This window comes from Macrosteles quadrilineatus, unplaced genomic scaffold (genome assembly GCF_028750875.1).
Source record: "Macrosteles quadrilineatus isolate MER2022 unplaced genomic scaffold, UCM_ALF_1.0 Scaffold_2__2_contigs__length_208266976, whole genome shotgun sequence".
NCBI lineage: Eukaryota > Metazoa > Arthropoda > Insecta > Hemiptera > Cicadellidae > Macrosteles > Macrosteles quadrilineatus.
Window position 1 is genome coordinate 158437676 of NW_026542595.1, and position 14056 is coordinate 158451731.

The 14056-nt window shown below is 34.3% G+C and overlaps 1 protein-coding gene across 4 annotated transcripts in view; it reads left to right on the forward strand.

The window, feature by feature from the left end:
* The first annotated feature begins 3606 nt into the window (after positions 1-3606).
* Positions 3607-14056, forward strand: part of LOC128986823 (uncharacterized) — a 96945-nt gene continuing 86495 nt past the window's right edge. For all 4 annotated transcript variants that reach the window (XM_054407370.1, XM_054407368.1, XM_054407371.1 and 1 more), the window contains exon 1: positions 3607-3799. The gene's annotated coding sequence lies outside the window, so the exon portion shown is untranslated. The remainder of the gene's footprint in view (positions 3800-14056) is intronic.

A 14056-nucleotide genomic window follows, 5' to 3' on the forward strand; every position in this document is an offset into this window, starting at 1 on the left:
CTTTTGTATTCACTACACATCTGAATAGCTGTTTTATAAATAGCTAAGGGTAGCTGTTTTAGTGCTCACTTAGCTAGCGTTAGCCTGTTGATTAATTGGGATCTTTAAAGGATAGTGGGGGTCGTAGTTATCCAAATTACCCTATCGTAACCTATCCTAGATTGCTGAAGTATATTCAGCATCCTAGTTAGCTGTACAGGCTATCTACCCTCTACCCTTAACCTTTTGTTGTTTAGAGCGCATTTGCGTGGGGTTTAGGGTAGCGACCGAGGTTTATACGGGCGTTTAGGTAACGATTAACCTACCGTAACCTATCCTAGATTGCTGAAGTATATTCAGCATCCTAGTTAGCTGTACAGGCTATCTACCCTTAACCTTTTGTTGTTTAGAGCGCATTTGCGTGGGGTTTAGGGTAGCGACCGAGGTTTATACGGGCGTTTAGGTAACGATTAACCTACCGTAACCTATCCTAGATTGCTGAAGGATATTCAGCATCCTAGTTAGCTGTGCAGGCTATTTACCCTTAACCTCTTTGTTGTTTAGAGCGCATTTGCGTGGGGTTAGGGTAGCGAACGAGGTGTATACGGGCGTTTAGGTAACGATTAACCTACCGTATCCTATCCTAGATTACTTGAAGAATATTCAGCATCCTAGTTAGCTGTGCAGGCTATCTACCTTTAACCTTTTTGTTATTTAGAGCGCATTTGCGTGGGTTTAGGGTAGCGACCGAGGTTCATACGGGCGTTTAGGTAACGATTAACCTACCGTAACCTATCCTAGATTGCTGAAGTATATTCAGCATCCTAGTTAGCTGTGCAGGCTATCTATCCTTAACCTCTTTGTTGTTTAGAGCGCATTTGCGTGGGCTTTAGGGTAGTGACCGAGGTTCATACGGGCGTTTAGGTAACGATTAACCTACCGTAACCTATCCTAGATTGCTGAAGTATATTCAGCATCCTAGTTAGCTGTGCAGGCTATCTATCCTTAACCTCTTTGTTGTTTAGAGTGCATTTGCGTGGGGTTTAGGGTCGCGAACGAGGTTTATACGGGCGTTTGGGTAACGATTAACCTACCGTAACCTTTCCTAGATTGCTGAAGTATATTCAGCATCCTATTTAGCTGTGCAGGCTATATATCCTTAACCTCTTTGTTGTTTAGAGCGCATTTGCGTGGGGTTAGGGTAACGATCGGAGCGTAGCAAGGTTTAGTTTGGTCCTATAACCTTTGATACCGATCCTAGTTTGCTCGAAGAACATTCAGCATCCTAACTAGCTGTACAAGCTATCGAACCTAATTCTTGAAATAGATTCTAACGCGAGAATTGAATTAACAGATAACACGACACATTGGTTATACACGACAACGTTTTCTCTCGCGTCTGATAGGGTAACGATGATGAGTGAATAGCGACAACTGGTTCGCACATTTCACTGAGTTACCCTATCATTTCAATAAAGGAATTAGATTAAACACAGACGATCGATACTTTAGATTATTTGAAACGAATTTAATATTGAGTGGAATTTCACATCAACAATATTTTGTTGATTCACATCGACCCCTGGAAATTTAAACCCAGCACTGCCGAACTATCTTTGGCGATAAGATAACGAAAACGACACACACACGGAAATTCCCTCACATATTTATTCAATTGATTATTGAAACGAAGAAAAATTATATAACTTATGTTATTGATATATTTTAATATAAACATTAGGGTAATTACAATGTAGGGCATACATTTTTGTAAACATTTGATGGCTATTTGTTTAAAAATTCAATCTACTTAACAAGGTGTCTGGATTAGGCAGTATGGACGTTTGATACATCTTCCCGTTGCGAAGCACGGGCACAGCAGCTAGTTCCGTTTATTCACTGATAGTAAATAAACTATGTTGTTGTATTTATAGTCAAAGCTATAACGTAAAAATATAATTGAAAGTTGGTAGGAAGATTATTACTCTAAAAAGGGTCGCCATTTGTTTTCAGATAACGTATTATCTCGTCACATTATGGTCTTTGGTAAGTGACGTTTTAGTACAATTTTAAAGAAACGTGTCCAATATCATTCAAAACAGTGATTTGGATTGTTTTGTCTAAAAATCTTTCAAAAAGTATAATCCGACGACTAAATAAAATAAATTAATACAAGAAATAGAATAGTGTTATCAACAGCAGAATATTAGTTTGGTTCTCTTTTGTGATTACTACGTGAAATGAATTAATGAAGACAGTATTTAGGTTGGAAATTAAAGGACAATCGACAATCGCGATCTCGCAACTACGGGAAAGTGAACTGACCTGAGTGACCCAAAACCTCAATAACTGGAATGCTGGAATGGCCTGTTGATGTGAAAGAAAAATCTAAGAAATTTCAGATTAAGTCCATTCGTAGAAACGTGCGAGGGAATTAACGGGACACCCTTGTATTCTGTGGTATTTACTCAGGGGAGGTATAGAAGAGGCTACGATGACAGCTGAGGGCTTCTTATTAGCTGAGGGAACGCCATTACCGTAAAAAAACGTTCGTAAGCCATCGGCCTCGGTGGTCTAATGGTTAGCGTGCCGGGCTGATATACTGTAGGTCCCGGGTTCGAATCCCGCTGGTAGCATTAACTTTTTGTCCAAGATTTTTTTATTATCAGCAAGTTTGGTTGGTTTGGTTTGGTTATTACAGTTTAATTTTATTATTAAGTCATTATAAAATTTTAATTCAGCAATTTCTAGTTTTATTTAATAAACAGAATTATTTTTCCGATTACTAAACTGTTGTTATATTATTTCTTTATCAGCAAGTTTGGTTAGTTCGGTTAGGTTATTATAGTTTAATTTTATAATAAAAAAAATAGTAAAATTGAATTTGAGGCATTTATAATTTTATTTTATGAACAGAACTATTTTTGAGATTAGTAAACCTTTATTGCCAAAGTGCTCTCTACTACAGCGCTGTTCACGGAGGAATTTTGAACTAAATGCCTCATTTGTACCTCCCCTAAGTCAGACCCGTATTCTGTTCCCTAATATTTCCATTAAAGTTCCCAGTACTGACTGTTATGGGTTAGTTTTAAATCTCTATAAAAAGGGAGAGGAATTGGGAAATTTTGTGTTTACAGGCCATAGGGTCAAAAATTAGTAAACCCAATTTTACCCCATAAACTGGTTTTTACCCCGTTCCCATGTTATCACGCTGGTTTGCGAGCTCATTCAAGTTTATCCCGTCTTAAACCTTTAAACCAAATTTCATCAAAATAAGACAACAATTACTCAAGTTATCGCGTTCACGGACATATATATATATATATTTGAACAAATGGTGTTTTTGCCCTCTAGGGTTTAGGGTTCATCAAAATCAAAAAGTAAATCGGTCTCGGGCCTAGATCTTGCCGTGCCACTTACGGTAATAGCTACTTCCCTATAGGGAAATTCGCTAAAACAACTCTGCGATTTTTGAGAATTTTCATACGTATGCCTTTAGTGGCTCTTAATTACTTGAGTAGAATTTAATTTACCTCCAATTTTTGTTTCCGGCACATAATTGGCAGTTTTTTTTTCTTGGATCTTGGATCTGGATCTGGATCTTTTTCGACTTCGAGGCTGAACTGAAAAACTGAACTGAAAGAAAGCATAATTTCCCGAGCTCGTGGCGTGGTTGAGTTTTTTTATATTACATTAAGTACATTTTGGTTGGTTACCTTTTATTTCGAAGTATATATTATTAGTTTTTTCACTAGCTTAGTAAGATACCCACGGTACATAAAGCTTCAAGCAGAGCACGCACGATAAAGCACATTACAAGGTAATTTTGTCATAAGACTCAGTAGGTGAACTTACCGTAGCCTAGGACTTGTCTAGTTTCAAGTTGCTTTGTTGGTTCTTATTTTATTTATTCACTTTAGTATGAATTAAATGAAATTTATTGCTAATTCTAAAAATCTCATCTATTGTTGGTACCTCACCACTGGCTTTGAACTTTCTTCTTGCCCCCTAAACGTAGGCCTAGCCCCCTGAAATTTTATAAAAGTTCTTAGGCTTATTAATCAAGAGCTTATACAATTTTTTTACTTACACTTCTTACCTACACAACTCTATATAAACCTAGGCGTAGGCCTAGGCCTACATGGATTGAAATTGCTCTCATGAAAAGTAGGCCTAGACCCCTACATGGTTCTTTACTAATTGTGTGAATATAGGTTTTGTCTCAAAATCCATGTGTGTGCCGCCTTCATCCTTTTCTACGTTTCTAGTGCACACTTTAAAACTTAACCCTCCGAGTGTCCCTAGGTTTGGCCTTAATGTCTGCCTATTTTTTGCGCATTTGCAAGGTTTTATTCAAACGGATCTGAGAAGCTTAACCCTCCGAGTGTCATGCGTCGCTGCAGCGACTCACGAACACTGTTTACGGCAAAGGCTCTATGACTGACTGAATCGGATTGAACTGGATCGAGTTAGGTATCGTTCTTTTCGTTAAATTATAAGCTTTCTCCAGAGGTCTGTCTCAGCGCTGTATGTTCTCCGAGCCGATCGTAATTGTAGCAGACAGCTGACGTGCGTATTTGTAAAAAGCTTGGTTATCCTCGGACCGATGACTGATGTGTTTTATTACGTTTATAATTGTTTTAGTGTTAAAAATCAAAAGTAGTGATATACGTGGTGCATTATAAGAAGATTTAAGTGATTTTGAAGGGCTGGTTGATGATCCTGAAGAAGTAGGTAGTGATATTGATGTAGGCCTAAATTATCAGCCAGATTCCTAGCTATGGTTAGGCTATGCATTCTTAGCTAAACGCAATGTACCGAAATCTGTTTTTCACTCATAACTTATTTATTTGATAACTTACCTCACTAAGTTTATATGATTATATAGCCTATTTGTAATCCTCATAAAATTTACAACAAAGTGGCTATTTTCAAATATTTATAGGCCTATAATTTATACAATTTCATTGAGCGCAAACTTATATTTTTTTTTTTTGAAAATTTTCCAAAATAATTTTTCTTTTTACCTAAAATTTTTTTTTAAAACAAATGTTCCTTATGTTTTATATATAATATTGAAGCCCATGATTTTCCAAACAAAATGGTATATAGAACAGTATAATTAACATTGTTTTTAAGCTTCTCAGATCCGTTTTAATAAAACCTTGCAAATGAGCTAAAAATAGGCAGACATTAAGGCCAAAACAAGGGACACTCGGAGGGTTAAAAACAAAGTTAATTATACTGTTCTATATACCATTTTGTTTGGAAAATCATGGGCTTCAATATTATAGGTACATAAAACATAAGGAACATTTGGCTGCACTTTACTTGACGTCCTACACTTATTCGAATGAAAATATCGATCAATATATCGATTAATCGATTGCTTCATTCGATATATCGTTTGGTTAGTTAGGTAAGGTTAACCTAACCTAAGGTAATTTTAATCGTTGTATTTAACCAAACGATATATCGAATGAAAATATTGAATCGAAAAAAAAAACAATCGAATGAGTGTAGGACGTCAAGTAAAGTGCAGCCGAAAATTTGTTTCAAAAAAATTTTTTAGCAAAAAAAATAGGCCTATTTTGGAAAATTTTCAAAAAATAAAAAGTTTGCGCTCAATGTAATTGTATAAATAGGTAATAGGCCTATAAATATTTGAAAATAGCCACTTTGTTCTAAATTTTATGAGGATTCCAAAAATATAATAATTGTAAGGAAGAAGATTTGCAAATAAATAAGTTATGGGCAAAAACAGATTTCGGTACATTTCGTTTAGCTAAGAATGCATAGCCTAACCATAGCTAGGAATCTGGCTGATAATTTACATCAATATCACTACCTACTTCTTCAGGATCATCAACCAGCCCTTCAAAATCACTTAAATCTTCTTATAATGCACCACGTATATCACTACTTTTGATTTTTACACTAAAACAATGATAAACGTAATAAAACACATCAGTCATCGGTGCGAGGTTAACCAAGCTGTTTACAAATACGCACGTCAGCTGTCTGCTACAATTAAGATCGGCTTGAGAGAAAAAAGCGCTTAGAGACAGACCTCGGGATAAAGCTTAGAATCTGCCAAATAAAACGATACCTAACTCGATCCAGTTCAATCCGATTTTGTCAGTCATAGAGCCTTCGCCGTAAACAGTGTTTGTGAGTCGAAATTTCGACACAAAACCACATAACATTCTGAGGGTTAAGTAGGGCTGCACTTTATTTTAGGTCCTACACATTCGATTGAAAATATCGATTATATGATTGTTTCATTCGATATATCGTTTGGTCAGTTAGGTTAGGTTAACCTTACCTAAACTAACCAAACGATATATCGAATGAAACAATCGATTAATCGATATATCAATCGATATTTTGAATCGAATGAGTGTAGGACCTAAAGTAAAGTGCAGCCCTTAACTTAAGTTTATTGCTTGAGTGTAAGTTAAAATTGAGCTAAGCTTACACAATTTGTATGTTGGTTGCTTGATTCATAGCCTAGGCTAGGCCCTTACTCAAATTGTTAATTTCTTAGCTAATAATACCTAATACTTAATACCATCTCTTCGTTTTTGACCAGGTTTACTGGATTAACTGCGTCAGTTTTCTTAATAATTATATCAAATTGCTAAATCAAATGTTCCTGTCATATTTCAAAAGGAAAAAAAATAATATGTACAAATATGTCAACTATTGCTAATATATTGCTAAGTAAGTTATACCGAACCTCCGCCTTGAATAATGTATATAACACAACAATAATGTATATACATATTCCATTATGCATTATATGGACAGTTTTCTAGAAACCTACTACACCAGTTGACATTTTCATTACGAATAAAAATGTTGGTAGGCTATGCCATCATACACGTTCGAACAGCAAGAAAAAGATGTACCATCATGTAATCCACTTATATCTTAAAAGATTAACTTTTAGGCGAAAATATCATGGCATCAACTTACATAGGTAGGCTACTTTCTCAGATTGCATTTATGACAAAACTTGATTAACTTAGGCCCTATAGGCTATACCTTTGAGATGTTAAGTTCAAAATTACATATCTCCTGATAACGCAGATCTTTTACTGTAAATAAACGGTATCAGCATTCTGACACATACTTTCTCCCATAAGTATGTTAACAACCTTTATCATGTGTAAGCGGTGAGAGTAAATATACGGAAATGGGATTTGTACAATTTGGTTCAGAATTTAAAGGACTATAACGTACTAAATTTTTATCAAAATCGTTTGGGGCATTTTTGGAAAAATCTGATTTTTCCGTTATTTTATGGGGGTTTTATGGGAAAATAACATAATTTAAAATAACTTTTAAACCGTAATTTTTACTGAAATGGGATTTGCACCATTTTGTTCAGAATATAAAAGACCATAAAATACTAAATTTTTATCAAAATAGTTCTGGCCGTTTTTGGGAAAATCCAATTTTTCCGTTATTTTATGGGAAAATCCCCATTAAAAATCAAAATTTCTAAAAAATTGAAAAAACTATCAAAATTGTAAGGACCATAACGTACTATGTTGAATAAAAACCGGATTTATTTCTAAAATCCTATTTTTCGTTATTTTATGGGGTTTTTATGGGAAAATAACATAATTTACCATAACTTTTGAACCGTAATTTTTAGAGAAATGGGATTTTTACCAGTTTGTTCAGAATTTAAAGGGCTACAACTTACTAAATTTTTATCAAAATCGTTCGGGCCATTTTTGAGAAAATTTGATTTTTCCGGTTTTTTATGGGAAAATCCCCATTAAAAATCAAAATTTCAAAAAAATGAAAAAAAACGCCTGGAGATACCATGGATTAGAACCTAAATACCAAATTTCATCGAAATCGGACCACAGGTGTAGTCTCTAGCTCTGTACACATCCAGACACACAGACACACACACACACACACACACACACACACACACACACACACACACACACACACACACACACACACACACACACACAGACATCACTTCGAAAACCACTTTTTTGGGTCCAGGGGGACCCAAAACGAATATATCCACTCAAAACTCAAACTCGAAAATTTTGACGAAAACAATACTTTCTCCATATACTATGGTATAGGGGGAGAAAGTAAAAACAACTAGCCTACATTTAAAGGTGAAATAGTATGTAGGCAAACGATCAATATTTTTGTTAACAAACAACTTGTAACAAATCAAATCAAAATGTCCTTTATTTTTTGTTAAATACGTTAGACAATTTCTTCAAAATATAGCCTAAAGTGTACAATAGAAATAGGTTTTAAGATGTTTAGCTTAACATATTAATCCAACATAAACATTTTAATGACAGAAACCAACTGTTAGTTAAACCAGCTCTGTGAAATTGAATTGCTAACTTAGCGTCGGCTGTTAGACTTTTTAGAAACTAAAAATTAATTTAAAAAAACTGAACCCCTAAACAAAAGTTATGGCTTCGACATTCCCTAGTTTTTAAAATTATCTTTCTTTCAACACAAAAATCATGAAAATCCGTCAATTGGTTGATTCAGAATCGTGAAATAAAAGTTATAAGTCAAAGTTTTAAGTTATATATATATATAGATTTATTTAAGTATAGCCTATTAACTTGTATATTTTAATATATTTGTGTCCGTGAACATGATAACTTGAGTAATTTTTGTCCGATTTTGAAGAAATTTGGTTTGATGGTGTAAGGTGGGTTAAACTTGAATGTGTTTGCAAACCAGCATGATTGGACCATGGGGACGGGGTTTTATGGGGAAAAATTGGTTTTTCTTATTTTTGACCCTCTAAATAAGCTACAAAATTTCCTTATTTCTCTCCAGACCTCTTTAAAGAGCTAAAAAACTAATAATTTAGTTATATCAAAGTATTTTTTGCACAATTATTGGTTAAAGAGAAAATTTAAAAAAATATTTTTAAATGCCCATGTTATTCTAACGGAGAATAAGTATAGGCTATTGTAAAATGTTGTAGTTTGCTTGTTTATGAATAGGCCTAGTATATTTTGATCAAACTTCCTAAATTTATTTATTATATTATAGCCGGGTCGCCGGAATTCTACCCCCGGATATTTACCCCCATGAAAAAAAGCCTACGTCATTTTAACGAGGGGGGAGGCCTATACACTGTTGAGAAACAGCCCGCGACTGGAAATCTTCCCCCGGACATCTACCCCTAGACATCTACCCCTGGACATCTACCCCCGGAAATCTACCCCCCGTGGTCATCTCTGCCACGTATCGGCCAATATTCATTGTTGTAATTGATTTTGCTTTATGTAAATCAATGGCTCTTCGGTTAATCGTCAACCTCTAATATGAAGTATTAAGCATGTGATATGTCATTGTCTTGTTTAACATTATCTATCTTTCTAATGAAATAAGCTGTAACAGCCCTTTTTCACCCGAACTACTTCACCGATTTTTATGATTGAGGTGTAATTTTAAATCTTAAGATGCAGCGCAACTCAAAATTGCTTCAAAAGTTTGACCCTTAACTTAAATATTTGATTTATTTATTAAATATGCAAACGAACTGCTGTTCTGATTATAAGACGATTTCAAATGGCTAAATGATCCCGTCCGTAGAACGGGTATAAAGCTAGTTGTAACATATACACCATTACTTTAAATGATCAATGATTGCATACATCTCGGATCTCGGAAACGGATCTAAGACTTTGATGACATTTTGTATTTAGGTGTAGTTTTTATTTTTAAATACACCTATGCAATTGTATTTAAAAACGCAAACTTTTGAGAAAATTGAATTTAAAAGTTAAAAATATTTAGCATAGGGCCTTATGAGTTGCCATGTTGGTTACAAACAAAAACAAAGAAAAAGAAAATAAGGAATCATATTAGCCATTTCATACTGTTTTGGCATGTTACAAATAAAGTGTAATTGAAGTTGCCTTAATACAATTGATTACAAATGGCTTATGGAAAAAACTATGTTTTATTTAAAAAAATCCAAACCGATAAATCTGCATCAAAGCACCCCGAGCACCGCATGGTCAACCAGATATTAACATATGGATATATGATGGGGCATCTATTGTAGCACTAATAGAATTCAAGATACAACTCATGCGTTCAATGATCAGTATGGAACATAATTAAAACTTCTAAGCGAAATGCTGGAAGAACGAATTACATTTTCTTACCGCGAAATACTCTGTACCGAGGCAGCGCAGGTGTTCAAATAGTTTCAACCCCCGGCATTCCGAAACGGACCTGGTAGCATTTCCCGTTCTTCGTAGGATTGTTGTTGATGTGTTTATGAAAGTATTCTAATTTTCTAAAGGGTTTGTCTGTCTACCTGATTGACACAACATGTTCTTCGTGCAAGTGAATGCCCTTTCTAAGATTTTTTTCTCAGGAGTTTCAATAAAACCTTTTTTAAACCCTCTTCTGCGACTAAATACTTGTAACTGTTTGCAATATTTTTAAACAGTTACTGTTTAGATATTCGTCAAAATAAATTTGATTTTTACATACAATTTTAATGTGCGCCTAAAATAAATGTACGTGTTTTAAATTTTATACCATGATAGTGCATGTAATACATCACAAACCTTTGCACATTGCATGGAAAGCTTAACATGTACAACAAGCCATTTCAATCAACAATGATATATTTAAACAAAATCATAAACATTTACCCATGCAGATGCAACTTTGTTAACTAGGATTGCTTTCATGGCAGTGAAAGCCAAGTTGAGTGGAGCGATCACGTTTCATGGTTTGTAATAAAGCAATAAATAATCAAATTTGTATAGATATTATACAAAATACAACTATTTCATCAATTTAACTTATCAGTTTCGCTCACAACTATCGACATCTATTACAAGTTTCATAAGTACCACGGGGGTAGATTTCCGTGCGTAGATGTCCGGGGGGTAGATGTCCGGGGGGTAGATGTCCGGGGGGTAGATGTCCGGGGGGTAGATGTCCGGGGGGTAGATGTCCGGGAGAATTTCCAGTCGCGGGCTGTTTCTCGACAATGTATAGGCCCCGCCCCTCGTGATGTCAAAATGACGTAGGCGTTTTTTCATGGGGGTAAATATCCGGGGGTAGAAATCCGCTACCCCTTATAGCCTAAACTTAAGTTGTTTAAATATTTTACTAAAAAACATACTTTTTACTCTCCCTGTAGCAGCAAGCCTCGGTAGGCTACTCATGAAACCTAGTGTACCGTGTACTGTAATTAAATTTAATTGAAAATTAATGCAGACAAATATAAATTTGCTTAGTCGGCAGGTTTGCTGCGGCGGGGGTATTTGATATTAATTTAGATGTGAATCATGAAGGGACAAGTAAGTTAAGAAAAGGTGTACAGTAACTTACCAATTTGAAATAGGTAGGCTACTGGTCTTTTGTTAAAACGTTCTCAGCCTAACGTATCGGTTAATAACTTAGAACCTTAAAGTATAGCTACATAGGCTAGCCCTGTAGAACTGTAGATTTAATTGTAAAAAGCTTAACAACATCTTTAATTCAGTATTTTCTCACTACTATAAATTTGGAGGTTGCTTAACGTTTTTGCAAATACCTTGGAAATGGCGAGGAAATCGACCAAAGTGGAAGGTGATATTATGAAAGAGAATAAAATTTCCTACAAATTGCTATTATGTATTTCTTGAAAATACTCAATAAAGGCAGCCTAAAGTTGGCTACAAATATAAAATTGAAAATATAAACTTGGAAAAAAGGAGTTTTAAATGTATTATTTTTTATTTGTATTTTTTTCACCTCAAATATCTAATAAAATCAAACTTTCATAATTATTTGCAAATCTACACAAATTAGGCTTTCCAACGACCCATTAAGTAACAAAATCAGTCTGGTAGAAGTCTAGATTTAGTTGTACAAAGTTTAACAAAAATATATCTAATTCAATTCAGCATTTTCTCACCACTATAAATTTGGAGATCACTTAAATTATTGCCAATATCTTTTAAATGGAGGGGAAATCGACCAAAGTGAATGTGATATTCTGAAAGAGAATAAAACTTAGGCTACTACAAATAACTTCTATGCATTTCTTGAAAATACTTAATAAAGGCAGCCAAAAGCTGGCTAAAAAAAGAATCTTGAAAACGGAAACTTGAAAATTTAATGTATTATGTTATTTTGACTTTTTTACCACAAATTTAATAAAATCACAATTTTATAATTATTTGCAAATCTACGTGAGTTAGGCTTTCTAATGACCCATTAATTAACCAAATCGGTCTAGTAGAAGTCTATATTTAGTTGTACAAAGTTTAACAAAAATATCCCAAACTCAACATTTTCTCATTAGGCCTACTATAAATTCAGAGGTTGCTTAGCTTTTTTGCAAATAACTTTTAAATGGTGAGGAAATCGACCAAAGTGGAAAGTGATATTCTGAATGAGAATAAAATCTCCTACAAATTGATACCATGCACTTCTTGTAAATATTAAAAAATGGCAGCTAAAAGTCGCACCCAAATAAAAAGTGTGAAAAACACTGTTTTCAATGTATTTCTTATGGAAAACATGTTTTTTTTTTTAATTTTTCACCATATACATCATAACAAAAACAAACTTTCATAACTATTTGCAAATCTACACGACCTAAGCTTTCCAACGACCCATTAATTAATAAAAACGGTCCAGTAGAACTCTAGATTTAGTTGTACAAAGATTTGTAAAACTGAATTATATATAGAATAGATAGGCCTACTCATTTTGTAGGCAAAAAGAAAATTTTTAATAAAATAACTTAAATGGGCTACCTAAATAAAACTACATTACAAAAACTCGGTACCGGGAATGATGGATTTTTACCATGACAACTTCCTCTGGAATGAAATTTGATGTTGTTCGAAGTCTGATGAAATTCCCATTGGGAATAAAACTGCAGTAGCCTTCAATTCTGGAACTACATTTTTGGATTTTCCCAAAACAATGTTCACAGCCACCCTCCCCTAGGTTCAATCTGAGATGCAAGTTATTGAGTGTGATAAGTTGCAGAGGTTCTGTACCCCTTGTGCCCTAACTTATCTAGGTGTATATGTTTTATTTCTTACGTGAGTTAATGTCCTCATTGCAATTTTTTTACTTAACGTATAACATTTTTATGTAGGTATTTCTACAAATATCTAAAAATATAATCATGCTGCATACTTAATGATTTTATTGTAAAAAATTGCTTTTTTATTATTCTAAATTTGACCTATAATTTGCTCTTTAGGAGATAAAATCTCTGCATTTGCTCTCTCCTGTAGGCCTAATACGGACCTCAAAAACCACTAGGCTATAAACTCTTTATAAAACTCATTAAATAGTTTTTTTTCTGAAATACTAGGTACTTTTAAACTGTTGTTGTTTATACGATTTAAAAATAAATTAGTTCCTTGTCATATTAGAGTACCTACCGTAAAGTAATAGTCCTTCTCCGTCTGTAGGGATTTTTCCTATAAATACGGGGCTGATTTTAGGTTTGAAAACCTACCTACTTATATTTATGAACAGTTCTCTTAGTTTGATATCAGCATCATCAAATGTATTGTCCTAGATACTTAATAGCAGGGCTGGATTTACCACTAGGCCAACTAGGCACTGGTCTAAACTAAAACACCAAATTTTGAGGGGCGCAGCAATTTCTGGCAGAACAGATTTCTTTGGAGCGTTTTTAAAAATGTAGGTATGGTTCACAATTTTTAACTATCAGTGAGCAGGGCCAGATTTCCCAATAGGCTGGGTAGGCCCGGTTCAATGGACACAAGTGGAGTGGAGTTGGAGTTCAAGGTCAAGGGGAAATAAGTATTTTTTAGGTATGTCTATAAATAAACATTATTTTTGAATTTATAAAAACAAATCTCAAGAGATTTTCAATTGAATTTCATTGTTAGTAAATTAGTAAAATTAAACTATTTTTAGTAAATTTAAACTATTTTTAAAAATTAGGCTTCAACTTGGTTACTACATTAGAGTAGGCTGTAGGGGGTTGTCAAGTGGTACCAAAGCTGTCTCTGTGCTGGTCGCTGGCTTGGCGCTAGTGTTCGAAGTACTTAAAGTGAGT